The sequence below is a fragment of the Oreochromis niloticus genome, linkage group LG3 (assembly GCF_001858045.2).
Source record: "Oreochromis niloticus isolate F11D_XX linkage group LG3, O_niloticus_UMD_NMBU, whole genome shotgun sequence".
In the NCBI taxonomy this organism is placed as follows: domain Eukaryota; kingdom Metazoa; phylum Chordata; class Actinopteri; order Cichliformes; family Cichlidae; genus Oreochromis; species Oreochromis niloticus.
Window position 1 is genome coordinate 71,289,642 of NC_031967.2, and position 25,767 is coordinate 71,315,408.

At 40.3% G+C, this 25,767-nt stretch overlaps 2 long non-coding RNA genes across 3 annotated transcripts; both read right to left on the bottom strand.

Annotated features, from left to right (window-relative positions):
- Positions 1–6,592: 6,592 nt before the first annotated feature.
- On the bottom strand, positions 6,593–7,892 carry LOC112844689 (uncharacterized). Of its 2 annotated transcripts, none has more exons than XR_003217418.1 (2): positions 7,692–7,892; positions 6,593–7,370 (listed from the first exon to the last, which is right to left on the bottom strand). It is a non-coding gene; the product is annotated as an uncharacterized LOC112844689 (long non-coding RNA). The 2 variants fall into 2 exon arrangements; XR_003217419.1 differs by having other exon boundaries at positions 7,670–7,892.
- A 3,896-nt stretch (positions 7,893–11,788) lies between these two features.
- Positions 11,789–13,511, bottom strand: LOC109196942 (uncharacterized). The gene is made up of 2 exons (XR_003217412.1): positions 13,202–13,511; positions 11,789–13,116 (listed from the first exon to the last, which is right to left on the bottom strand). It is a non-coding gene; the product is annotated as an uncharacterized LOC109196942 (long non-coding RNA).
- Positions 13,512–25,767: the final 12,256 nt, after the last annotated feature.

The following is a 25,767-nucleotide window of genomic DNA, read 5'->3' on the forward strand; positions in this document are numbered from 1 at the left end:
AAATCCCTATATGTAAATGAAAAGAAAAAAATATTCACAAAGACACTTTGAAAGTATTTATTGTATCATCATCATGTCTTCTAAGAAAGCAACGGCAATCTTTTAGTTGTAAATGAGACCGAAAAGCTGCCCAAAATAAATAAAAAATAAATATAGAAATAAATATATACAGAAAATAAATAAAATAACTTACATTACTGTACAGGACAGAATTCAGATATAATTTTTAGGAGAGCTTAATAGCCCATGTAGCAATGAGATTAGAGGTCAAAGTATGGCAACAGAGACACTTAGTAATCCCCAGTCCCTCTCAACCTAAAGAAGGCACCAAGCCTAACCTCCTAACACAGGAAACACTCACCTACCTGGCTGTCTTCACTGTCAGCAACACTTAAAGTTGCAAAGAGCCTCCCACCCCTCACCCTTCAAGTGGCCCAGCCAGCAGGGCCGTGCAGAGATGTTTGAAGGGGCGGGTGCTCAAAGTTAAAAAGGGGCACATAGAACCAGGCTGAATAATGACAACCCACATTCATCAACAATCTAATATGGAATCACATCATACTATATCAGTGTCATCAGGTGGAGACAATGCAAAGCAAATGTAGCCTATGTTTTACCTGATGGGTACAATGTTGCTGCTGTTCCTGCTGCTGATGGTGCTGGAGGGCAGGGCTGTGTTGATCTGAGACTGTAGACATTAAAAAGTCCATAGGAGCGATGTGAGCTGATTAAACAAGTGTTATTAGCTAATAATAAAATGCAAAGTTTGGTGACAGCACTTGGAATCATAAGGAAACAGATTAAAAAAAAACCTGTGGGAAATAAACTGAAACCGGAATATTAGTAAGACAAAAGAAAGAAGTGATCATGGTAGGGTAAGAATGTAACAAAAAAAAATCTATGTGCATAAAACACACACAGAGATATAATGACATTTTATATCTTCTCCAGAAATCTGTAAATACAACTTGCAAAGTTTGCATCATAGCACTGATCCAGAATCCTTTCCTTATTATTTATTCCTAATGCTATAATAGTAAAATAATGAGAATAAAACATAGTAATAAATATAAAATAATGTATTTATGATGATTCCATTTGTTTGACTATCCACTCTGTGCAGGCATAAAGTTTATTAAATGTTTAAACTGTAGAGATAAAATAAATTTGCTTCTGTAAAATCAGCAATTTGTCATACTTGAAATATAAATCTAATATAATCTGTTTCTTCATATTTTTTTTAAATACAGTGTTTTTTAATATCATATTTATAATAATCCATAATTAAGTGGATATGCATTTTAGATTAGTGAAATATAAGCCCCCCCAGAAAGGCAGGGAATTCATCAGGAAGTGGTGATGGGAAGAGGGTGATTGATTGTCTGAAGTAGTCAGAACAAGATAATGTACACATCAACTTTTAAATATCCCCCATTACTGATGGAAATCTCACAGTCTAAGAAGACTAACCTGCCACTTTTCATATCCTCCCTGGTGAATTTGATGTGTCGGTCCACCGAGTTAATGTGATCAGTGAATTGTAGTCCTGAGATTTGATTTTCACCACATCCACATACCTGAACCACCTGACAACCCATCTAACCCATTTACCACAGTGTTTCTCAGCATGTTAAATGTCAGTAAGGAGAGATCATTAGAAAGAACTGAATATGATTTATTGATATACAGAATTCAATTAAAGTATTTGGTGATTAGATTCAGAAGGTCCGTCGCAACAGAACATATTCCCAGCAGTGGTAGGGATTAGGGAAGGATCCCCCGGAGTTTAGATGCAGGTGGTGGAGGAGGAGGCTTCAGTGGAGCCTGAGTAACATGGGAGAGGCAGAGATGGGGAGGAGATGGGTTACATGATGGCGTCTGTAAGGGAAAATTACAGATGAGCATGTATGTGGAGTGGAGGCTGATTGTCCTGAAGAACACAGGAGAAAGATGGTTGGACTACACCAGAGATGTTGCAATAAGCTTGACAGCGTGGGGAAGTGGAAGTGATGTAAGCTTAGGTGAGCCACCAACCCTAGGAAGTACAGAGATGTATAGATCTATATATAATATAGAGCTTCCTTACTGAACGTACACATAAGCGTCATTACTTTGGCTTACACATGTTTGTGGGCATACTTTGGATCCGCGTTATATCCATAAATTTAGTTTAAAATGATCAGGTGAAAGAGGCTGTGACAGTATGTTCACATTCTTTTAATGAGAGAACAGGATTGTCTATCCATTTTCTTAAGGACTTATTCGATTCATGTTTTTTTGTGGTGAAATTACAATAACTAAGTACTGTATTGGTTTCTGTTAGTAGGATTTAAAAATGATACAAATGAGAATGCATTAAGTGTTGTATATGTAAGCTTAACATTTAATAGTGTAGTAAACAAGAACCAGCAGGTGTCACAGAAAACTTATTTGTTGCATTTGTAGCAGAGTGGGAGTATAACTGTAAATGACTAGTTAAAAGTGGCAGGTCCTTGCCAGTTGTGCTAGTTGATGTTGATGTGATTAAGGCTGTGATTTAGCTGTAGCTCAGGAGGCAGAGCAGGTCACCTACTAATCAAAAAAGTTGGTGGTTTAACCCAAATATGTGAAATATACTTGGGCAAGACACTTAATCCCATCAGATGATGAATGTTAGATAGAAAGCACTTAAGCACAGAAAATAGTGTTAGTGTGAATGGGTGAATGAGGCATGTTGTATGAAGTGCTTTGAGGCAGAGCAGAAAAGCACTTTATAAGAATCAGTCCATGTACCATTCCATTTAGGTGTGACTTGAACCTTTAAAACTGATAAAACTTTATAAGCTAATCAAGTGAGACAATAAACCATTTTAAACTTTTTTTTAAACTTGATATTTAAACCTGATATTCAGGTAAATTCCACTGAGTTGAGTTTATTTGACCTGAAGACTTAAACTGAGAAGGTACAGTGCACAATAAGCACAGCTTTAATCATCATTTGTATTTAGCAAGCTGAACTGAATCATGCCAGCTTAAAAGCAGAAGCACCAGGGTTACTATGGCCATGGATTGACATTGTCCTGTAGAGAATCATAAGGAACAACGTGACATCTGAATGCTGAGCTGTATCTTCAGCACGAGTTAGGTTTGTTGCTTACCTTTTACCAGCAGCTGTACATCTCCCAGTATTAGTAGTTCTCTCCCATCACTGATGGTGCAGGTGTACTTGCCAGTGTCAGGCTCTGTTGGTTTTCTCAGAGTGAGGCTGAAGTCTCCAGTGTCCAAAGCAGCTGACCTCATAAGTGTGCGTCTGCTGTAATGCCGGTTTTGCCCTTTAAGATCATCTTTTTCTTTTTGTTTGTGGACAAAGTTGGGATTGAGATCGATGCGACTCCACATCACTGTGGGGTCTTCTGGTATATGATTAGAGTAGTGGCAGGGTAATGTGACAGACTGTATACCTCCATACACTTCCACCACCACAGCCTGGGCAGGGTGGGACACTGGAAGGACAAATAAACATAAGTCAGCGGCGCTCACACCAGCGAGAGTACTGACAGGGACTGGACTGAGTCACTGAGAAGGAGCATATTTCTCCCATATAGGCTTTTCTTCTTTTTTTTTTAACTTTCTTTTTTTTTAGCATTATCTCTTTTATTGAGAAAGCAATTGAACATAACAGTAGTATGGCTTTTTACACTGTTTCTGCTTTCACATTTTTAAACTTGTAATTGAAAAGAAAAAAAAGAAAAAAGAAAAGAAAGGGAAAAAAGTGGCCAGTAGGATATACAAAAGTCTTTTATCATTAGAATTCAATTTATCCACTGGTGTGTTACACAGAAATGTGGTCTCAAAGGTTAAAGGAAAAACAAATGAAAAAATATTTTGTAGATGTTCATGGATTAGAGACCAATACTGGTGAATAACTTTGCAATCCCAAAAGATATGGAAATGGTTAGCTCCATCTCCCCCACATCTCCAACAAGTGTCACCAGTTTCCCGATATCTTTGTTGAGCAGGGGTGATGAAAAATGGAAAGAGGCTTTTCTTTCAACATCTCAGAGAAATTATTTGACTGAATGGATGTAAAAATTATCCAGGTAATTTTTTCTAATGTAACACCTTTGTTTGTCATTCATATTTTTTATCTACCATAGATAGTGACAGTTAACCATGTCACACTGTGATTAAGCCTTTTAAGCTGCCCCAGCAGCCTTGATATATTGCAACGTAACTAAGGGGTCGTCTGATCCAGCCCTAACTACAGTGGGATGATATTTGAGAAGTGAAATGAAGTTTATTGGATTTACAGAAAGTGTGCAATAATTGTTTAAACAAAATCAGGCAGGTGCATAAATTTGGGCACTGTTGTCATTTTATTGATTCCAAAACCTTTAGAACTAATTATTGGAACTCAAATTGGCTTGGTAAGCTCAGTGAGCCCTGACCTACATACACAGGTGAATCCAATAATGAGAAAGAATATTTAAAGGGGTCAATTGTAAGTTTCCCTCCTCTTTTCATTTTCTCTGAAGAGTAGCAACATGGGGGTCTCAAAACAACTCTCAAATGACCTGAAGACAAAGATTGTTCACCATCATGGTTCAGGGGAAGGATACAGAAAGCTGTCTCAGAGATGTAAGCTGTCTGTTTCCACAGGTAGGAACATGTTGAGAAAATGGAAGACCACAGGCTCACTTCAAGTTAAGGCTCGAAGTGGCAGACCAAGAAAAATCTCTTAGGCTACGTTCACACTGCAGGTCTTAATGCTCAATTCCGATTTTTTGATCAAATCCGATTTTTTTGTCTGCTTGTTCACACTACAAATAAAATGCGACATCAAACGCACTCTAGTGTGAACGATCAAAGCGGCCCGCATGCGCAAAAGAAGACGTCACACACAACTCGCTCTGTTTAGACCCAGAGCAAACAATATTGTTTGACTGATTGCCCTTAATATAAAGACTTCGGACTTTATGTTTCCCAATTTTTGCTTTAAGTTATTTTGTTATTTACATAATAATGCAAATAACCTAATAATGATCCTTATTGCTGTTTTAGAGGAGCGGTGCTTCAAAGGATAGTTGCAGATTTCTCTCAGAATCTGCAGATTATACAGTACAAATAAAATGTTCACGTCATCTTCCCAACAGTTTCACTAACATCTACACTGGATGGCCAGGAAGCGTTCGCGATGTCTTCTCCGGCGCTGATAATTGGCGTCTGTCTTGTGTCAGTGACGTAACAGATGGATTTAATGCGACTTGACCGTTCACACAGCAGTCGCTTTCTAAAACATCGGATATGTATCGGATTCAGTACCACATACGAAAGTGACCCAGATCGGATTTGTGCCGTTCACACTGTCATACCATGATCGGATATGGGTCGCATAGGGTCAAAAAAATCGGATTTGATGCGCTTTCGCCTGCAGTGTGAACGTAGCCATATAGACAGAAGCGACGAATGGTGAGAACAGTCAGAGTCACTTTACACAAGGAGATGCTGTATGTGAGAGTGATGCAGAGGAAGCCTTTTCTCTGCCCACAGCACAAACAGAGCTGCTTGAGGTATACTGAAGCACATTTGGACAAGCCAGCTTCATTCTGAAATAAGGTGCTGTGGACTGATGAAACTAAAATTGAGTTATTTGGGCATAACAAGGGGCGTAATGCATGGAGGAAAAAGAACACCGCATCCCAAGAAAAACACCTGCTACCTACAGTAAAATATGGTGGTGGTTCCATCATGCTGTGGGGCTGTGTGGCCAGTGCAGGGACTGGGAATCTTGTCAAAGTTGAGGGACACATGGATTCCACTCAGTATCAGCAGATTCTGGAGACCAATGTCCAGGAATCAGTGACAAAGCTGAAGCTGCGCCAGGGCTGGATCTTTCAACAAGACAACGACCCGAAACACTGCTCAAAATCCACTAAGGCATTCATTGCAGAGGAACAAGTCCCCAGTCTCAGCCCCCAGACCTGAATATTATTGAAAATCTGTGGTGTGAGTTAAAGAGAGCTGTCCATGCTCAAAGGCCATCAAACCTGAATGAACTAGAGATGTTTTGTAAAGAGGAATGGTCCAAAATACCTTCAACCACAATCCAGACTCTCATTGGAACCTACAGGAAGCGTTTAGAGGCTGTAATTTCTGCAAAAGGCAGATCTACTAAATATTGATTTCATTTCTTTTTTTGTGGTGTCCAAATTTATGCACCTGCCTGATTTTGTTTAAACAATTATTGCACACTTTCTGTAAATCCAATAAACTTCATTTCACTTCTCAAATATCACTGTGTGTGTCTCCTATATGATACATTTAACTGACATTTTTTATTGTAACAACCAACGAGTTATACAGGAAAATAATAACTATTAACAAGGTTGGCCAAACTTTTGCATCCCACTGTATATTTCTTTAGCAAAAAGGAAAGTTTTAAACATAATATTAAAAGCAGCGTGTCCATAAAAGGATCAATTCTTTTAAGATAAGAAAAGATGGGGCCTGATTATTTAAGACCTTGTATGTGAGGAGCAGTTTTTTGAATTCAATTCTGAATTTAACAGGAAGCCAATGAAGGGAAGCCAATACAGGAGAAATGTGCTCTCTCTTTCCAAAGTAATGCCAGCCAGAGTAAGAATCAGGTTAAAAATTATCATGACATTCACTCCATGATAAGTTGTCATGTCCTAATACTGTTACACCTTACTATCATTATAGTACAGACAGTATAGACAGTAGTAATATTTTACTGTCATATAAACAACAGTAAAGTATTGTTACATTATACCTAAATATCTGAAAATTGTTTAAAAAATGTTAAAAATATCTGCTGCTAACAGAATGAACCAACACCCAAACTCAATGGCAGCTAAAACATCTAATGTGTCACGAGATGCTAGCTGCTGATACAGAAAGAAGATTATTTTCAGTTCCAAGAAAAAGTTTCGATTATAAAACACAGGCATGTTTACTCTTAAAAAACTGTAATATGTTTCAGCATAAAAGCCATAAACACACGTCATGTACATGCTGGCTCTTTGGTTTACCAAAATTCCAGCTGGGATGAGACTGGAAGACTTCAACAGTGGTGTTAATGGGAAAGTTAAAGACTGTGCTGTGACTTTGGTGAAGGAAGAGCTCCATGTTTCCTGTCTCCATGTAGTCAGCCACCAAGTTCTGTTCTTTACATGTTGTTCTGTGACTACAGCAGAGAGTTTGTCTCCTTCTTGGTCAGAGACATGCAGACTGTTATTTGATCAAAGGTTGATAAAACTCACAAAGACAACATGACTGTAGCTACAAACCTTAAATTATTTCACATCAGTGCTCTTCTATCATCAGGAACCATCAAACCCTCCGCATCAAACCTGGAGACAGTGCAGTGTCTAAAAAGAGCGTCAAACATACAAAGACACCAGAAAATCACTTTTTTTTTTAGTCCACACCACCCAAAAAATGGGAAAAGTTCATAAAAAAGGAGTGAAGTCTAAAGAATCCTTAAACCCTGACATTTAGTGCTCTGTCATTTACAAAGACTGAAATTAAATCTCACAGAAAAATGGAGATTTTTTAGTATAAATACTTAAACTACCTGAGGTTTAACTGTAAATATACCAAGCAAGTATGATAAATAACAATAACAGAGTCTAATGCTGAGTCCAAGCCTCCAGGCTAAAACGTTTACCAAGACTTGATGTCCTAGTTACCACATCAGGTGCCCTCTTTTTCTTATTTCCTTCCCTGCTGTGGGGTCATGTGGAGAGTATTGGGGGAGAGGTGAAGGTCATCTTCCCTCCAGGCAGGATGGTGGTGCTTCAGTGCCACAGAGCACGTCATCGAGCTACTGATGCAGTCAGTAAAAGGGTGGAGCTCCTCAGTGTGGAGATCCCAGCACTGTGTGATGACTGTGAGGTTAGTGAAGTTCAAAATGTGCTCTCAGAAAGTGAACTTAGGTGAACATCATAATGAGACTGGTGAAACTTCTGGCCTTAAAAACTGACAGATCCTTGGGGTCTACTTTCCAGGCCACTAAACTTTAACCTGGTTAGTTACCAAGTTCACAGATTTAGAGGAGAGCTGCTGATAATGGATGTGACTGAAGGTGCTTGACACAGGATCCACATTCGGACAGCTAGCAGTCAGAGCTGGGTGAGTCTCCTGCCCTGCTCCACCCGAGCTCTGTTTCCCTACTGGCAGTAATACTCGTGGGATCAGAGACTCGGACCTATAAGCAGAGAGTCGTTCCAGACTGTCCTGTCCTGGGGTTCATAGTACAATCTACAGCATCAAAGACTGTCATTATTAACAGCCCGTGGTGCTCTTTCCTTATTCTGTATTTAGTTTAGAAATGGTGCAAAATTCTTTTATGGATACAAATTTTGTGACTATTAAGTTACGTCATTGAATTTACATGTAATGTATGTACACGTTTGGCCCCGTGTAGATTAAAGAACATCCAAATCATATTAAAGCCTGGGCGCCTAATTCTTGTTTTAAACTCAGTAAAGGTGGATGCTGTACAATCTTTCCACCCTAAAAACAAACAGGTCAAATCATCAAACCCTCCAAGTTACCAGCATATTCATGCCCATTCTGACCACAACTCTGACTAGATTATAAATAATGATCACAATCACTGCATCATTAACAGTAACAGCATTTCTCATGTATAAATACAGTAAATGATTCATATATAACACCTGTGATAATAACATTACAGTTCATGAGGAGCAGAAATAGCAGAAACATCTTCAGCCTGGTGCTTCTGTCAAATCTTCAGCAAACACAATGAAACAACCTAAACTCACTGACAGCCAGAACAGCTAACATGTCACCAGAAACTGCTGACGCACAAAGAAAAGTTTACTTTCACTTCCAGAACAGTGTCTGTGTGTGAATCACAACTCAGGAACAATGAGACACGAGGGTACTGCAGACACTGGAAACAACATCTCACCGATTTCATAGTTAGACAGTAAAAGTTGTTCAGATTTTTTACAGTGTAACATTAGATAATACCTGTTTGTCCAATTCAAACATCAGATTAAACTTCAATGTTTTCTTTACACACAAACTCACTGGCTTCACTTTAAGTTAGTGATGAAGTGGACTGATGTGTCTTTACTACAAATATAAACACATTTCATTGTTTCTGAAGACGATCAAAGTAAAAAATTCAATAACACTCTATGAACTCACATCTTGACTCAGTTCCTGTTCTTGCTTCCCATCTTTAAACTTCTCCTTTTCTGTCTCAGTTTGAAACACAGGCCCTTTTATTGTTGTTAACTAAGTGTAAGGACGCGTGTGCGTGATGTATCGTGGGCTGTGATATAGTTCCTCAAGTGGCCTGTGTGGGTAAGACAGGAAGGATCCAAGAAAAAAGACGAGGGACCCTCAGAGGCGCTCTGTGTGTAATAATCTAGCTGATCCTTGTGAAGGAAACACTCCATATGTTGATATTTTATCTCCTTGTAATCAGTCAGCAGGTTATATTTTATTACACAGCAAACTCAAAACTGTATTTGTGACTACAGCACAGAGCTCATCTGTAAGTGTACGGGGTTACAGTCCATCTCAGTTAAATGCTTGCAGGCTGCTGCCATGATGTCTGTACTGTTGTTTGACCTCTTCAAAAGCTAAATCATACTCACACAGAAAACAAGCCCAAGGACACACTGATGTAATGTGTCTGTAGCTAGCAGGAAATCTCACTAACTGAAGGATTAATCTATTTTCTGTTAAGTTTACTGAAGCTTGTCTAAAAGCAAAACAAGAGGCAGAGCCCAGACTGATTTATTGATTTTTTAAAAGGAGGCTGTCTCTGTGATCATTTACACTAAAACCATCTTAACCAAAACATTTACAGCACTTGTTGTCAGTACATTTGTTCTTAAACTTGGAGATACTTCAGAATCAGTCATCTTCCTTTGCTGCAGCCACGTCTCTCATCAGCTGTGGGTTTATGAAGGCTGAATGTTTCTGAGGATCAGAATATGGACGAGTGTTTCACACGTGGATGTCATACAGTAAACAAAGACATGTTTATTCTTTACACACCATGAGTCAGCTCAAAGGTGTGCAGAGAAGCCTTTGTTCTTGGACTCAAACAAACCCAGAAACCAATTACTTATCAGACATGGTCTAAAACTTCTAGCTTGTTAATGTTTGTTTGTGTGCTTTTATTTTGAACATGTTAAAATAATAAAACAACTAAAAAAAAACACATCAACCAAAACAGCACAAGGAGAACAAAATAATCATAATCTAATATCCTAATCCTAATAAAAAAATTGAACTAATTTAATCCCACCCCTTCCTTCTTTTTCTACCAGTAATCCTGTTTATCCAATCAAAAATCCTTCCTTTAAACATGTTTTTGATAAAAATCATTCTGAGTTACAGTTTACCTGTGCTGATCCTTCTTTGCTTTCCAGTTACAGACCCATCTCAAAACTACCTTTTATTGCCAAGATTTTAGAAAAGGTTGTGGCCAAGCAACTCACGGATTTTCTAGATGAACACAACGTCCTTGATAAATTTCAATCTGGCTTTTGTAAGGCTCACTCTACCGAAACTGCACTTCTTAGAGTGTCTAATGATATTTTGATGAATTACGATGCTGGAGAGTGCACTGTTTTGATGTTGCTGGTTCTGACCTCTGCTTTTGACACCATTGATCATCTTATTTTGTTAGATAGATTAAACCACTGGGTGGGTGTATCGGGTACCACATTGGAATGGTTTAAATCCTATTTGTCAAATCGATCTTTCTCTGCGGCTACCTCTAAGTTCAGGTCCTCCATCAGCTCTCTTGCCTATGGGGTGCCTCAGGGCTCTGTCTTGGGACCATTATTGTTTTTGTTGTATTTACTCCCTCTTCTTCAACTTCTTAGCTCTTTCTCTGATATTTCATATCATTGTTATGCAGATGATATTCAGCTATATCTCTCTTTTAGGCCACCTGATGTTTCTAAGCTCCAAATCTTGCAGTCCTGCTTAGATTCCGTTAGAGATTGGCTGGCTGGTAACTACCTTCAACTAAATGCTGATAAAACGGAAATCATTGTCTTTGCTCCTGAGAAATTTGTTCCCCTCGTGGTTAAAAATCTAGGCCCTCTTGCTTCTTATATTAAATCATCCATTAGGAACCTTGGTGTTACATTTGATCCAGCTCTGATGCTGGACACACACGTTAAATCTTTGGTTCGCTCTTGTTTTTACCATTTAAGAAATATCGCTAAGCTGAGTCCCACTGTGTCACGTTCCGAATTGGAAATGATTATTCATGCTTTTGTTTCATCTCGCTTAGACTATTGTAATTCCTTGTTTACTTGCTTAAGTAATGCCTCCCTGGAACGACTGCAGGGTGTTCAGAATGCTGCTGCTAGGCTTCTGATAAAGCATCACAAATACTCCCCTGCTGATTCAACTGCATTGGCTCCCTGTCAAGTTCAGGGTCCAATTTAAGATCATAATCATGACTTATAGGGCCCTGCACAGTGTAGCTCCAACTTACTTAAGTGATCTTCTTCTTTCTTATCACCCCAGCAGGTCCCTGAGGTCCTGTGATCAGGGCTTGCTGGTTGTCCCTCATACAAGGTTAAAAACAAAAGGTGACAGAGCGTTTGTATCAGTGGCTCCCAGACTCTGGAACTCGCTCCCTTTGAGTTTGAGATCTGTGGACTCAGTCATGTCTTTTAAAAAGCAGTTAGAAACCTATCTGTTTAAACTCGCTTTTGGTTAATTTTGTTTTGTTTTGGATTTTAATGTCTGTTTTCTGCCTCTGTAAAGCACTTTGTGATTTTTATCTTGAAAGGTGCTATATAAATAAAATTTTACTTACTTTACTTACTGACGTCTACAGCTGAACAGGACTAGAACATTTTTAGATGTAATAAATAATAAAGAATACAGTGTTAACTGTAAAGTAAGACGTGGCCTATAATGGGTTTACTTTGAGATTGGAGACATTATGTAGACTGTATTTATGTGATTAGGAGTTTGTAAGATTAGGCCTGTATTTAAAAAGCAAACTGAGGTCACGAATCAAAGGGGAAATTCAACTAGCTCTTCGTCATCATCATCATCCTCTTCCCCCTCCTGACGGAGAGACAGAGAGGAGGAAGGCTGGATACTGCCAGGCATATTACAGAAAGGCCTACTGGGTTAGGATATATGTAATATGCCTGTGCAGTGAATTCATTCCCTATATTTATTTTCACTCCCCCAAAGTTCCCAAAAAGTTTTCTCCAGTTATATTGTAGACCAAAAATACCTAAATTAAATACATATGTACAACATTAAATAATTACTTAGTTAATTTAAACATAATATTAACTAGACTAGACTTTTTCTGGAGAAATACCAGTGGGACTGTTCCTGATGGTGAACTTGGTCGACTGTGAGGTAAAAAGTTGGTGATAAAGAGGCCAACTAACAAAGTGGAAGTGAGATGGATAATAAATACATGAACAGCTACTTTAACAGGTCACACGTGTCCTGTTCCTGAGACAGCAGGTACTCTGACGTCATGGAAACGCTCTTCACCATCACTGCTGGAGAACATTCACAGTGTGTAGTAAAGCCGTCCCTCTGCAGCAGGGAAGCTTTTAGTACACATGAAAATGTTCACAGTTTTCTGTGTGAGGAAAAATAAAGACCTCTGTGTAAAGTTGTTGTGTAATCACTATATAGAAAAAAAAAAAGATGTCATTGTGAAAACTGTCCCATGTTGTACCTGAACTCACGACCTTCCACATGCAAGTGGTAACTTTAAAACTAAGTAAAAGCTTCTTGGTATTAAAAAATGCAGAAACAATGAGGCTGACAGATAAAATAACTGCAGGAGAGGAACCAATAAATAATCAATGAATCAGTGGAATAATTCTATTTGTTCTTAAACATTCACAAACAGTCAGCCAGGTTTTTCTTCCAAATACTTCCAGCATGCAGATCAGCTGTGAACCTGATACTCTTCTTCATCTTCTGATTGATCAACACTCTCCACAGTAACGTCACTCTTAACCAAACACACAGATCAAACTGATTGATCAGCCATCAGAGGAGTCGGATCAATGGAGCTGCTTCTGTTCCTGATGTCCCCTGTTTGATCCTGGACCTGAACTCTCCCTGCAGAGGAGACACAAGACAGTCAGACACACACACACACACACACACACACACACACACACAGAGACCAAATGAACCAACTAACCTTTGAGAAACAGCATTTTCCTTCTGAGAATTTGACAGCCATGCTTGACTTCACATCTGTATCTCCCACTGTCTTCATCTGTGGGGTCTTGGAGTGTCAGACTGAGGTCTCCAGTTTTTAGAGGGTCTTCATTCATTGATGTACGGCCTCTGTAAACCTCGTCCTGTTTGTCAGGCTGGTCAGAGCCGTTCTCATACACGTGGACCTTCCTGGATTCATGTTCACAATATTCCCACTCTACTGTGGCATCTTCAGGCAGGTTTCCTGTGGTTTCGAAGGGCAGCTGGACATGCTTCCCTCCCTCCTCCACCTCCACCACACAGTCTGTGAGGAAAACAAACAATATTACCTTCATAGAAAGCAGCTGCAGGTGTTCAGAGTTGTATATAAGGCTGAAGGACAGAAGCAGATCAGAGCAGAAGGCCAAAGCAGCTCTTTAACCCTTTAAGACCTACCATAGAACCAAGTCCGCCAGAGCTTATATTATATTTTTACATGCTGTAGTGCCAATTTTGGGAGCATTTCAAGTTGCTATACATCAATACAACCTTTATAGCCCAAATTTTATTAATATGTATGCATTAAGTGCATAGTAATTACATAAATTGCAAAAAAGTGCAATAAACTACAAAAAAATTGAAAATCGTTTTTGTTTTCTCGTTTTTGTTGATTTCTAGTTCGAGAAATTTAAGAGGCTTATCCCTCAAAACTGTAAATACAAAAAAGTTGCACAAACTAGTTTCCCACCACAGGAAATTTATTTTGAGTGTCTTCATAGTTTTATTTTTGAAATACACCAATTTTTGTATACTGCAGGAAAAACGAAAATAAATATTATAATGCAAATTTGCAAAAAAGCAGCAAATGCATCAAAATAAACTATTTCCAACAGTGCAATATGAGTCCTAAGGTTCTCAGAAATGACACAGAAAGTCATAAAGTCAAACATAACTTTTAAAAACACCAGTATAGGCTCATAAGGCCCTGATGGTAAAAAAACCCCACATTTCTGCCAAAATGACATCACTTCCGTTTTCGGGCAGGTAATGGCGGACATGCGATAGTTCGCACTGACGTCTATTCCAACGCAGGAAGTGTTATGAACAGCTGATCGGATCGGCAAAACGTGTTTCTGGAATATTATGTTTTTGTTGCTGCAAGTGCTTTTTATGCAGTTTTTGCAAAGCTATATGTGGAAGAAAACCGTGACCTAGGACAAGCTGATGGCGTGAGATGTAAGTACAACTCCTCCGGTTTCATATGCAAAAAAAGTTATTGCTCTAGCTTATGTGGTTTCAGAGCTACCGGGATTTAAATGTAGTTGTGTAAACGGATTTAAAGGGTTAAGCTTGTGGAGACGATCAGATTCTGATAATGCTGTGATGTTTCTGTCCATGTGCTGCTTCACAACAAAGTCTGCTGTCATCCCTTATCTAACAGGCTTATCAGAAAAACTCAGGAGAGTTTTCTCCAAGCACAACATCCCAGTGTACTTCAGACCCAGCAACACACTCAGACACAAACTGGTTCATCCCAAAGACAAAACTCCTAAACACAAACTTAACAACGTGGTGTATGCTGTACAGTGTAGTGAGGAATGCCCAGACCTCTACATCGGAGAAACCAAACAGCCACTTCACAAGCGCACAACATAGAAGAGCCACCTCCACAGGACAAGACTCAGCAGTCCATCTGCATCTAAAGGTCAAAGGTCACTCTTTCGAGGATGCCAACGTTCACATTTTGGACAGAGAGGACAGATGGTTTGAAAGAGGAGTGAAAGAAGCCATTTACGTCCACTTTTAGCAACCATCTTTGAACAGAGGCGGTGGTTTACGACACCAACTGTCTCCCATCTATAATGCAGTCTGAGATCCTCAATACCCACTCACAATCAGGTGACCTCAGCAGCCATCTGACCTCCTGGGGTTCCACCAGGAGTTTGGGGGGCTGAGTGGCCGTAGGTGAAACAGCCACCCCCCGGAGCCGAGGGTGACATGGCAGTGAACATCCTCGCCAGAAAAGTGGCAGACAACAGGAAGTCCAACTGAAGTGGAGATGACAGTAGTGATGCTACACCAATTAAACAAGTGGAGTGGTCTCTTTTCCGAAGTGCTTCAACCACTCGCTGCATAGCTGTTCCACCATCTGAATAATTTCCCTTTGGTGTGTTGCTAGATTCGACATGGTCGGGTTGTATTGTCACACTGGTGCGTTTTTGCAATGGACACAAAATGTGGACATGGGAAAAAGGAACTGGTGTTTAAACATAAAGCGAGCCTTTATTATGGCTGATTTTTAAAAAAAAAAAAAAAAAAAACCTTGAAAAACAAGGTGAGGCGAAACAAGGGTGAAACCAAACTGAAACCTAAACTGGGATAGAACTAAGCTAACTATGAAAACAATGACGAGAGACTTGAACATCAACCTGAAGCGGAACATGCAACAACGCAACTAAGAATTAATCCAAACATGAACCTCAGGAAGCGAAAACACTGAGCCGTGAGTTGACATGAAGACAGATGGACAACCTGACAAAGAACAGAAGGGGACATAAATACAGAAGAAGGAAGTGGAAACACCTGGGGATGCACAGCTGACACAAATGATCATGATGCCACAGGGAAAAGTAAGACAAAACATATTAAACATGGAAGCACCACTCTTCAAAATAAAACAGGAAACATGCAGAGATAATAACAGAGATGATAGGAGCAGCAGAGATGATAACATAAGCTTGACAATTAGAACAAGGAGCTCAAAACCTTACAAAAACATGATTTTTTTTAGTCATTTTTTTTTTACAATATTTTCATGTTTAAAACACAATTTTAAATGTTAAATCTAAATCTAAATGTAAACGTTAAAAGATTAAAGGTTGTAATGTTTTGAGCTAAATGTGGAAAAATACTGCTGTTAATTTCAGCATGTTTCACTTTACGTTTTCACTTTAAATGACAGATTACACAAAGGCCAGGGAAATGCTCATTAATCAGGAGACACAGAAGAAACCTGAACTAGTCCAGTGGTTCTTAAACTTTTTACATCATTCCTCACATGGCAGGAAGAAATATTTTCACGCTCCATCTAAAGAAAACAATGACAGAAAAGCCTAGCTGCAACTTTCTGTAGATAATAAACTCCATCCATTAATCCATCCATCCATCCATCCGCTTCAACATGTGGACATACACTTCTTTGTTGTCGCTGTCGACTTGCAAACGCAGCTGCAGCTTTTTAGTGGATGTGAATGTTATTAATGTAACTGCCGCAAATTTCTTTATTCTGCCGTACAGGTGATTCCGATGTTAAACATTTGTTCCACATGACTTTTCTACCAGGTAACTTGCACCCCACCTGTCAGAAGTCTGCACCCTACACTTAACATAAGAAAATCAAAAATATAAAAAAACCCTCAAATGTAGGTCACAGCCAGCCTCTGATCTTTGACCTGTATCTACAGCACTGACCTCTGACTTTAAGCTCCACTTTTCTCTTCAGCAGGATGTTTCTCTCCCTGCTGTAGACGGTGCAGGTGTAGATACCTGTGTTTCCATCTGTGGGGTATTTCAGGGTCAGACTGAATTCTCCAGTTTTCAGCAGGTCTTTGTTCATCTCAGTTCGTTCTCTGTATATCTTGTGCTGTTCTTCAGGCTGGTCAGAGCCGTTCTGATACACGTGGACCTTTGTGTTGTACATGTTTGTCCACTCAATAGTAGCATCGTCAGGCAAGTCAAATGTTGAAAAGTTTTTGCAGGACACCTGGACAAAGTCCGCCCCTGAATCCACTTCTACCTGGGGGACTGAGAGGACAACAGAACACAAGATGAGCTGTACAGACATCAGCAGCAGAACTGAGTACATTTTCTTTAACTGCATGAAGTGAAACATACAAAATGATCTTTTTATCCATCTATCTTCTTCCACTTATCCAGGACCAGGGGGCATCAGCAGAAAAGCCCAGACCTCCTTATCCCCAGCCACCTCCTCCGGCTTGTCTGGGGGAACACCAAAGCATTCCAGCCGAGAGATATAATTTCTCTAGAGAGTCTTGGGTCTGCCCCAGTAACTCCTCCCGGTGGGGAAACCTCAACCAGGAGGTGCCAAGGAGGCATCCTTGTCAGCAATATTCCCTCTAAGATGTGCCCGTGCGCAATTGCGCACTGCTGGCACGGTCTCTGCGCACAGAAAATCTGCATTGCGCAAAAAAAAAAAAAAATCTAACCTGAATTGAAAATAAAATTAAAATTTCAACAATTCTGTTTTGCAGTGTTAGTCAGTAAGTGACTGGCTGCTCCCGTATGGGATCAGAACGATGCCACCTTATCCCATAGTCCAGCCAATCACATTCGTATATACGCAGCTAATCAACATCGTTGACAGGCTATGACAGCGTCCTTATGTGCTGACACCAGTGTTTTAGCTAGCAAAGCAGCGTGGCTGATGTGGAGTGAAGCCACGTTAATGACAACGTGTACAACCATTGGAGATGTGAGCAGGACAGACGAACAATTGACGGGAAAAGTGTGGACTTTATACCAGTTTTTAAATTGTGTTGATAGGCCACGTAAAACCAGAGTTATGATAAAAATATCTGCAATGTTTGGTTTTCTTCCTGAATACTGTCGTTGTTTATATTTACTGCGGGAAGAAACGGTAAAAACGGCGTTTTATAAGGAAAACGCTTAAAAGCAGTCTCCACCTGTAGGCAAAGATGAAACCAAAACACTCCCCACCTATTGGTGGAAAAATTCCTATTGGTGGAAAAACCATGTACCATGTCGACCAATCAAAACATGGCATTTAGTTGTTTAGGGAGGGGGGAAGTTTTAGGAGTGACAAAAAAAAAAAAAGTTTTAGGAGTGACGGCGGTGTTCTGAGATGTGAGAGATTTGAGACGTTTAGCACAAATCTTGTGTAGTTAGTGTGTAGTTAGTGTGTAGTGTAGTCAATAGTTTTGTTGTGTGTGTCAGAACAATGAGGCGACTGCTGAATGTTACAGGTGTTACAGCAGTGATACATCTCCTGTTGTCAGGCCTGCAGGTATCAGGCTGGTGTTCTCCTTTATCTCATAGTGGACAGAAATTATTTTTTGGAGTGGCACAAATAATTTGTGTGGCATCAGATTTGATGCAGAACAGCTGATTGTTCTGTAAATAGTTTGAAATGTTTATTTAAAAACGCCTTGGCTGCATTTTTAGGTAAACAGCTGCAAAAAAACTTTGTTGTTTGCAAAACTCAGTTACTTTTTTGAAGAAGTAACTTTATAATTAATTGCCCAACATTGGTCATTATATACTGTATTTTTCAGACAGAGTTACAGGACTCTCTCCCAGACCATAGACTCATAATACAAGTCAGAGCTTTATTTAAAAAGAAAGAAAGAAAGAAAGAAAGAAAGAAAGTTTTGTTTTCAAAATTGGAGTTCAAGTTATTTTTACTTCCAATAGTGTTAACATACTACACAGGCCAATGGCTAGATTATTTTTTTACATTTTCATTGTTAGTGGGCTAAAGCAGTTAATTAGTCTAACATAGATGTAAATGCTGTAATTTGATTATTTTAATAAACCATGTAACTTGGATGGATTCAATGCTGGTGTGACCACAGCGCACACGTCTGATGTTGCTCACAGTGGTCCAAGGGATCGCTCAGGGAGTTTGTGGTCGCTCAGAAATAAGAGGGAACATTACTTGTTAGATGCCCAAACCACCTCAACTGGCTCCTTTGGACTACCAGCTCTACTCTGAGCCCTGCCTGGATGGTTAAAATGCTCCTCCTATCTCTAAGGGAGAAGCCAGCCACCCTTCAGAGGAAGCCCATTTCCACTGCTTGTATCTGCAAGCTCCTTCTTTCAGTCACTACCCAGAGCTCGTGACCATAGGTGAGGGTAGGAACTGGTAGATAGGTAGATTGAGAAATTCACTCAACTCTCTTGGTAATGATAAAATAGGGTAAATAACCTCAGTTTATTCCACCTTTCTGTTTCCTTCTATTGGAAAGTTTCTCTTTTACTTTATTTTTTTTTTCTTCTGAAGACGACGTTACAATCCGAATGTCTCTGTTAGCTGCAGAGCTCTGAAACTTCACACAGCTTTGGATGATAACATGGAGAAAGGATGTGGAGATTTTCACAGTTCTGCTAGAAATCATCTTCTAGTTATTGTGAAAAGTATAGGACCAGTCTGTTTACCATTTACTGACTTCTGACCTTTGACCTGTATCTACAGCACTAACCTCTGACTGTCATCTCCACGTGTTTCTCCATCAGGATGTTTCCCTGCTGGTCATAGATGGTGCAGGTGTAGGTGTTTGTGATTGTCGGGTATTTCAGGGTCAGACTGAAGTCTCCGAGCTTCAGCAGGTTTTTCCTCATCTTGGTTCTGGCTTTAAAATCTGGGTGTGTTTCTTCAGGCTGGTTAGAACCGTTATGATACACATAAGCCTTCCTGTTATATTTGTCCTTCCACTCCACTATAGCGTCTTTGGGCAGCCAAACCCTGATTTTACAGGGCAGCAGGACAGACTCCACCCTTGAATTCACCTCCACCTTGTAACCTTAGAGGACAACAAAGCACAACATGATGACATCAGCAGCAGCTGTGATGGTCACATGACCTCCCTGTCCCCTCCTTGGCCGTTTATCAATGCCCAAGTACGCGAGTACGTACTCGCGTTCTCGGTGAGTACGTACTCGCCGAGAACGCACGGGAGTACGTACCCGCCGAGAACACGAGCACGGACTCGCGATATGTACAATTGGAACACCTGCGTACATGATGATGTCACAGGTCCGTTGTTTTTACTGCCGTCCCCTCTTAATTTAACTGTGAGTAACATGTTATGAAGCTTAACTGTAATCACAGCCAAACCGATTTACTCAGGAACAAATAAAACACTGAAATAAACCAAACATTAACATTTAGAAGTGATCTAAGTGACTTATATATCATGTTTAACCTCAGTAGTGAAACCTCTATTAATAAAAATAGTGTACATGTACATACGTGTACATACCTTAATAAAAACAAGCAGGTGAGATGTTAGAACGCTTTTATTTCTATTCTAGTGGACACTCAATACTATAGACAGCTGCTGGGGTTTCTGTAACCTGAGTAGTGAGAAGTCCGCGAGCGGGGGGGTGTTGAAAACGATGTGCCAGGAGTCTGCTGTTGAGTTTTGGACGAAATGCATTCTGGGATATTTAGCTGTACCAAGTCCACACCGATGCATGCTCGATAAAACGGGCGGAGCGAGAACACATCCGGGACTTTTTCGCGTTCTCGGCTTGATGCATACTTCGAATTGGAACCATTGACTGTAGAAAACATGGACGACGCCACAGCTCCCCAAAAATGAAGCCAAAACGTCTCTATCGCCCCCTGGTGTCTGGCTGCAGTATAGGTCATAAACCCCGCCTCCTCCATGTTAGCGGATGGGACTGGGGTCAGACTAAAATAAATTTATTCTCCTTAGATAATTTTTTTCCAAAGATTCTTTCTTTTGTTATCAATAGTTCTCATCATGCTCATTGATGTCCAAGGGGTCTCCTTTCCCATAAGTTTGATTCTAATTCCTACCGCGGTGATGTTAAATTGGGGTGAAACGTCATCATAGCAGCTTTGACTGGCAGCTGCAGTCACGGAGAAACTTGCGTATCTCTGTTCGGGAATAGCAGACAGAGCGTAGGCCCTGAGAGGCGGGCCAGCGTTTACGCTACGAAAACACGACCGAGTGTTTTAACCTGACAGCCTGAGGTGTTCTTCAGTAAACTGGACTACCTGACAGAAGGACCCGAGGCCCCGCTGCACTTTTTCGGTAAGTTAAACGTGTTTGTAAGCTAATCCGTAACTACCGTCCTTAGCTATGTCCTGAGACCTAGCTAGCTAAAATGAGCACTCGGCTGTCAGGGTTCGTTTAGCTAATCTGTGCAGGTGAATGAATTTACTAAAGAAATTAAGAGAAACGTTCCGGGCTAATCAGTCACTAATTACTGTTACTGTACTTTTATTACAAGTATTATACTGTAAAAGCAACAGGCTGCACGCTGCTGCAGCTCCTGTGCAGAGCTGAATATCAAATATATGCAAACAACAGCATGTTTTCAGTCTCTTGCCACATCTGTAAAGACAGTAACATTTTTTTAAAAGCTTGTACTTCAGTAACTCCTCATTAATCAGGAACTATGGATTAAAGTACTGTAGTGTACTGTAACACTGAAAAAATGTAAGAGAAGAACTTCAGATCCTGAGTGTGTGAGGACAGAAGAATCAGCTTTATTTCAATTTTGAGGGATAAAATTTATATTTGAGTTTGTGATGGTTCTGTTGTCTTTGTGATTACAGGAGCTGCCCTCAGATTCAGACCTCAGCACCACCCAGTGACAGCAGACAGATCATCCAACATGTTAACTGCAAAATGAACTGATGAAAACAGTACAAAGGTTTAAAGTACTACATGTGCTGTAGTGAAAGCTGCAGCTTTATTGATAAAGTTAAAGACAAAAAAACAAAAGGATTAATCACTCATGTAACTGTGTCACTATATATCAGCATTAACAGGACCTCAGTTTGGTGTTTCACAAAGCTGCTGATCTCAGACCTGCACAGCTTCCGTTTTAAACACTTGATGTACTCAGCTGCATGAAGAGCATATGAGATTTTCTCTGGCACAATTAAATAAAACCTGATGAAGGTCAAAGGTCGTCACTTGTATGTTGAACTACAAACTTGTCATCTGGAATTCTTTCACAGTTTTTTGCAGATAGTGTGTTATTTACCATAAAGTGATTCAGAGTTATTCATACCAGAGTAACCAGAGAGGATCATATATTTTTAAATATATAACTTTCTACAGGACTGAATATAATATCTTTATGTAAAAGTCTGGAGCCTCTGGGGAGTATCCGAGTATTTATAACATTACACAAACCAAAGGTCTCCATCACAGTGTTCATGAAATGCTGGGTTTATCCATCTCCTGGATCGGGCCTACGGAGGAGTGCTGAAGATTTCCCTGTGAGGGAGCTGCTGGTGAAGATCATGAATCCTGCTTGATCTATGTGATGAGCTTCAGTCTTCCTGGTGTTTCTTAAATGATGCCTCTTTCAGTGGGTCAACAGAACTTCTGGCACAGGACATCTGTGATGAAAGAAAAGGAAGAAGTTTCTCCAAACCTCTGGACCCAGGAAACCCAGCTTGGTCCTGGTGGTCTCCCTCACTAGTTTCTCTCCAGGGTGAATGTAGCTGTTGATATAATAGGGACTCTATTATTAAATGAAAAGAATAAATCACACTACACTACTGAAACGTTCTGCTGATGTTTTTAAAGTCTCCATGTTACCAGGCTGTAGAGGGCTCTGAAGATTTAAACAGTTTTAGATCCATTACACTCACAGTCTTATGTTAAAATCTCAAAGGACAGCATTATATTTTTGATATTAACAGTAACTCTGGGCTTCTGTAGAGTGTGCAGATGATCTCATCGCTGTCTAAAAATGGATAAAAACAAACATAAGAAGTGCTGAATCCTTCAATAACACAGACTATTAGAGTAGCAGGTGTGTAGCATCGCTAACTAGCTAGCAACAAGCCTCCAACACAGTGCGTATGCTAGCGGCTAATCTAGCTAACGAATTAACAACAGAGTGATTTTAGAACTATAAGATGATAAGCTGTGCGTCTTTTTTTATAACAGTGACATGGTTGTATTTACCTTAATTAAACGAGTCGTCAGTCGCGGTAAACCAGCAAAAAAACTTGAGCAGCCGGGCTACGTAAAAAGTGTAGGGGGGCGTGTTTGTGGTCACGTCCAGCGGGTGTGTGGGCGGGAGCGTTACACAGTCGCTCCACCTCAAGTCACTACTGCGCAGACTCTGGCTCCAAATTTGCAAGATGGCAGCCTCCACAAGCGGGATATTTTGGCTTCATTTTTGCACAATGGGAGGAGGCGGAGTCGCATCGTCCATGTTTTCTACAGTCAATGGTTCCAATCATTGACTGTAGAAAACATGGACGACGCGGTCCTGTTAATGCTGATATATAGTGACACAGTTACATGAGTGATTAAACCTTTTGTTTTTTTTGTCTTTAACTTTATCAATAAAACAGCTGCAGCTTTCACTACAGCACGTGTGGTACTTTAACCTTTGCACTGTTTTCATCAGTTCATTTTGCAGTTAACATGTAGGATGATCTGTCTGCTGTCACTGGGTGGTGCTGAGGTCTGAATCTGAGGGCAGCTCCTGTAATCACAAAGACAACAGAACCATCAAACTCAAATATAAATTTTATCCCTCAAAATTGAAATAAAGCTGATTCTTCTGTCCTCACACACTCAGGATCTGAAGTTCTTCTCTTACATTTTTTTCAGTATTACAGTACACTACAGTACTTTAATCCATAGTTCCTGATTAATGAGGAGTTACTGAAGTACAAGCTTTTAAAAAAGATGTTGCTGTCTTTACAGATGTGGCAAGAGACTGAAAACATGCTGTTTGCACATATTTAATATTCAGCTCTGCACAGGAGCTGCAGCAGGGTGCAGCCTGTTGCTTTTACAGTATAATACTTGTAATAAAAGTACAGTAACAGTAATTAGTGACTGATTAGCCTGGAACGTTTCTCTTAATTTCTTTAGTAAGTTCATTCACCTGCACAGATTAGCTAAACGAACCCTGACAGCCGAGTGCTCATTTTAGCTAGCTAGGTCTCAGGACATAGCTAAGGACGGTAGTTACGGATTAGCTTACAAACACGTTTAACTTACCGAAAAAGTGCAGCGGGGCCTCGGGTCCTTCTGTCGGGTAGTCCAGTTTACTGAAGAACACCTCAGGCTGTCAGGTTAAAACACTCGGTCGTGTTTTCGTAGCGTAAACGCTGGCCCTCCTCTCAGAGCCTACGCTCTATCTGCTATTCCCGAACAGAGATACGCAAGTTTCTCCGTGACTGCAGCTGCCAGTCAAAGCTGCTATGATGACGTTTCACCCCAATTTAACATCGCCGCTGTAGGAATTAGAATCAAACTTATGGGAAAGGAGACCCCTTGGACATCAATGAGCATGATGAGAACTATTGATAACAAAAGAAAGAATCTTTGGAAAAAAATTATCTAAGGAGAATAAATTTATTTTAGTCTGACCCCAGTCCCATCCGCTAACATGGAGGAGGCGGGGTTTATGACCTATACTGCAGCCAGACACCAGGGGGCGATAGAGACGTTTTGGCTTCATTTTTGGGGAGCTGTGGCGTCGTCCATGTTTTCTACAGTCAATGGGCGTTTATCAATATGCGTACTTGTGCGTACTTGCGTTCTCGTGTACTCGTGATACGTCATCAGTCGGAGACCAAGTACTGTTCCAATTCGAAGTACGCATCACGCCGAGAACGCGAAAAAGTCCCGGATGTGTTCTCGATCCGCCCATTTTATCGAGCATGCATCGGTGTAGACTTGGTACAGCTATATATCCCAGAATGCATTTCGTCCAAAACTCAACAGCGGACTCCCGGCACATCGCCCCCCCCGCTCGCGGTCTTCTCACTACTGAGGTTAAAGAAACCCCAGCAGCTGTCTATAGTATTGAGTGTCCACTAGAATAGAAATAAAAGCGTTCTAACATCTCACCTGCTTGTTTTTATTAAGGTATGTACACGTATGTACATGTACACTACTTTTATTAATAGAGGTTTCACTACTGAGGTTAAAAATGATATATAAGTCACTTAGATCACTTCTACATGTTAATGTTTTGTTTATTTCAGTGTTTTATTTGTTCCTGAGTAAATCGGTTTGGCTGGCTGTGATTAAAGTTAAGCTTCATAACATGTTACTCACAGTTAAATTAGGAGGGGACGGCAGTAAAAACTCCGGACCTGTGACATCATCACGTACGCTGGTGTTCCGACTGTACAAATTACGAGTCCGTGCTCGCGTTCTCGGCGGGTACGTACTCCCGTGCGTTCTCGGCGAGTACGTACTCACCGAGCACGCGAGTACGTACTCGCGTACTTGGGCATTGATAAACGGCCAATGATTGGAACAGTACCTGGTCTCCGACTGATGACGTATCACGAGTACACAAGAACACAAGTACGCACAAGTACGCATATTGAGAAACGCCCGTTGTTTCCATGGTTGCGTCACGCTGACAGCACGTGAACAACACGACATGTTTGATCTCAAAGAAGGAGCAGCATCCTCTCTCCAACCTGTTTCTCCATCTTCTACAACACCTGATTCATTCCAGTTTCTCTGCTTTCACTTTGATTCATGTCAACATGAAGCCTGAACGTCTGTGATGAACACACTATCAGCATCACTGATATATTTCATCATTTAAAAACATTTCCTGTCACTGCGGTGGTTACAGTGACATCATGCAGTTTGTGTTTTGACCTCCAGAGGGCGACAAATCAGCACAGACAGAGAGCTCCATTCAAACTTTGCTGCCTTCAGTAATAATTCTTCAAATATAATCATCAGTGTTTGAGCAGTTATGATATCAGGGACAATCTAGACATGTGTGACAATACTGAACATGTCACATGACACACCTTAAACATCATGT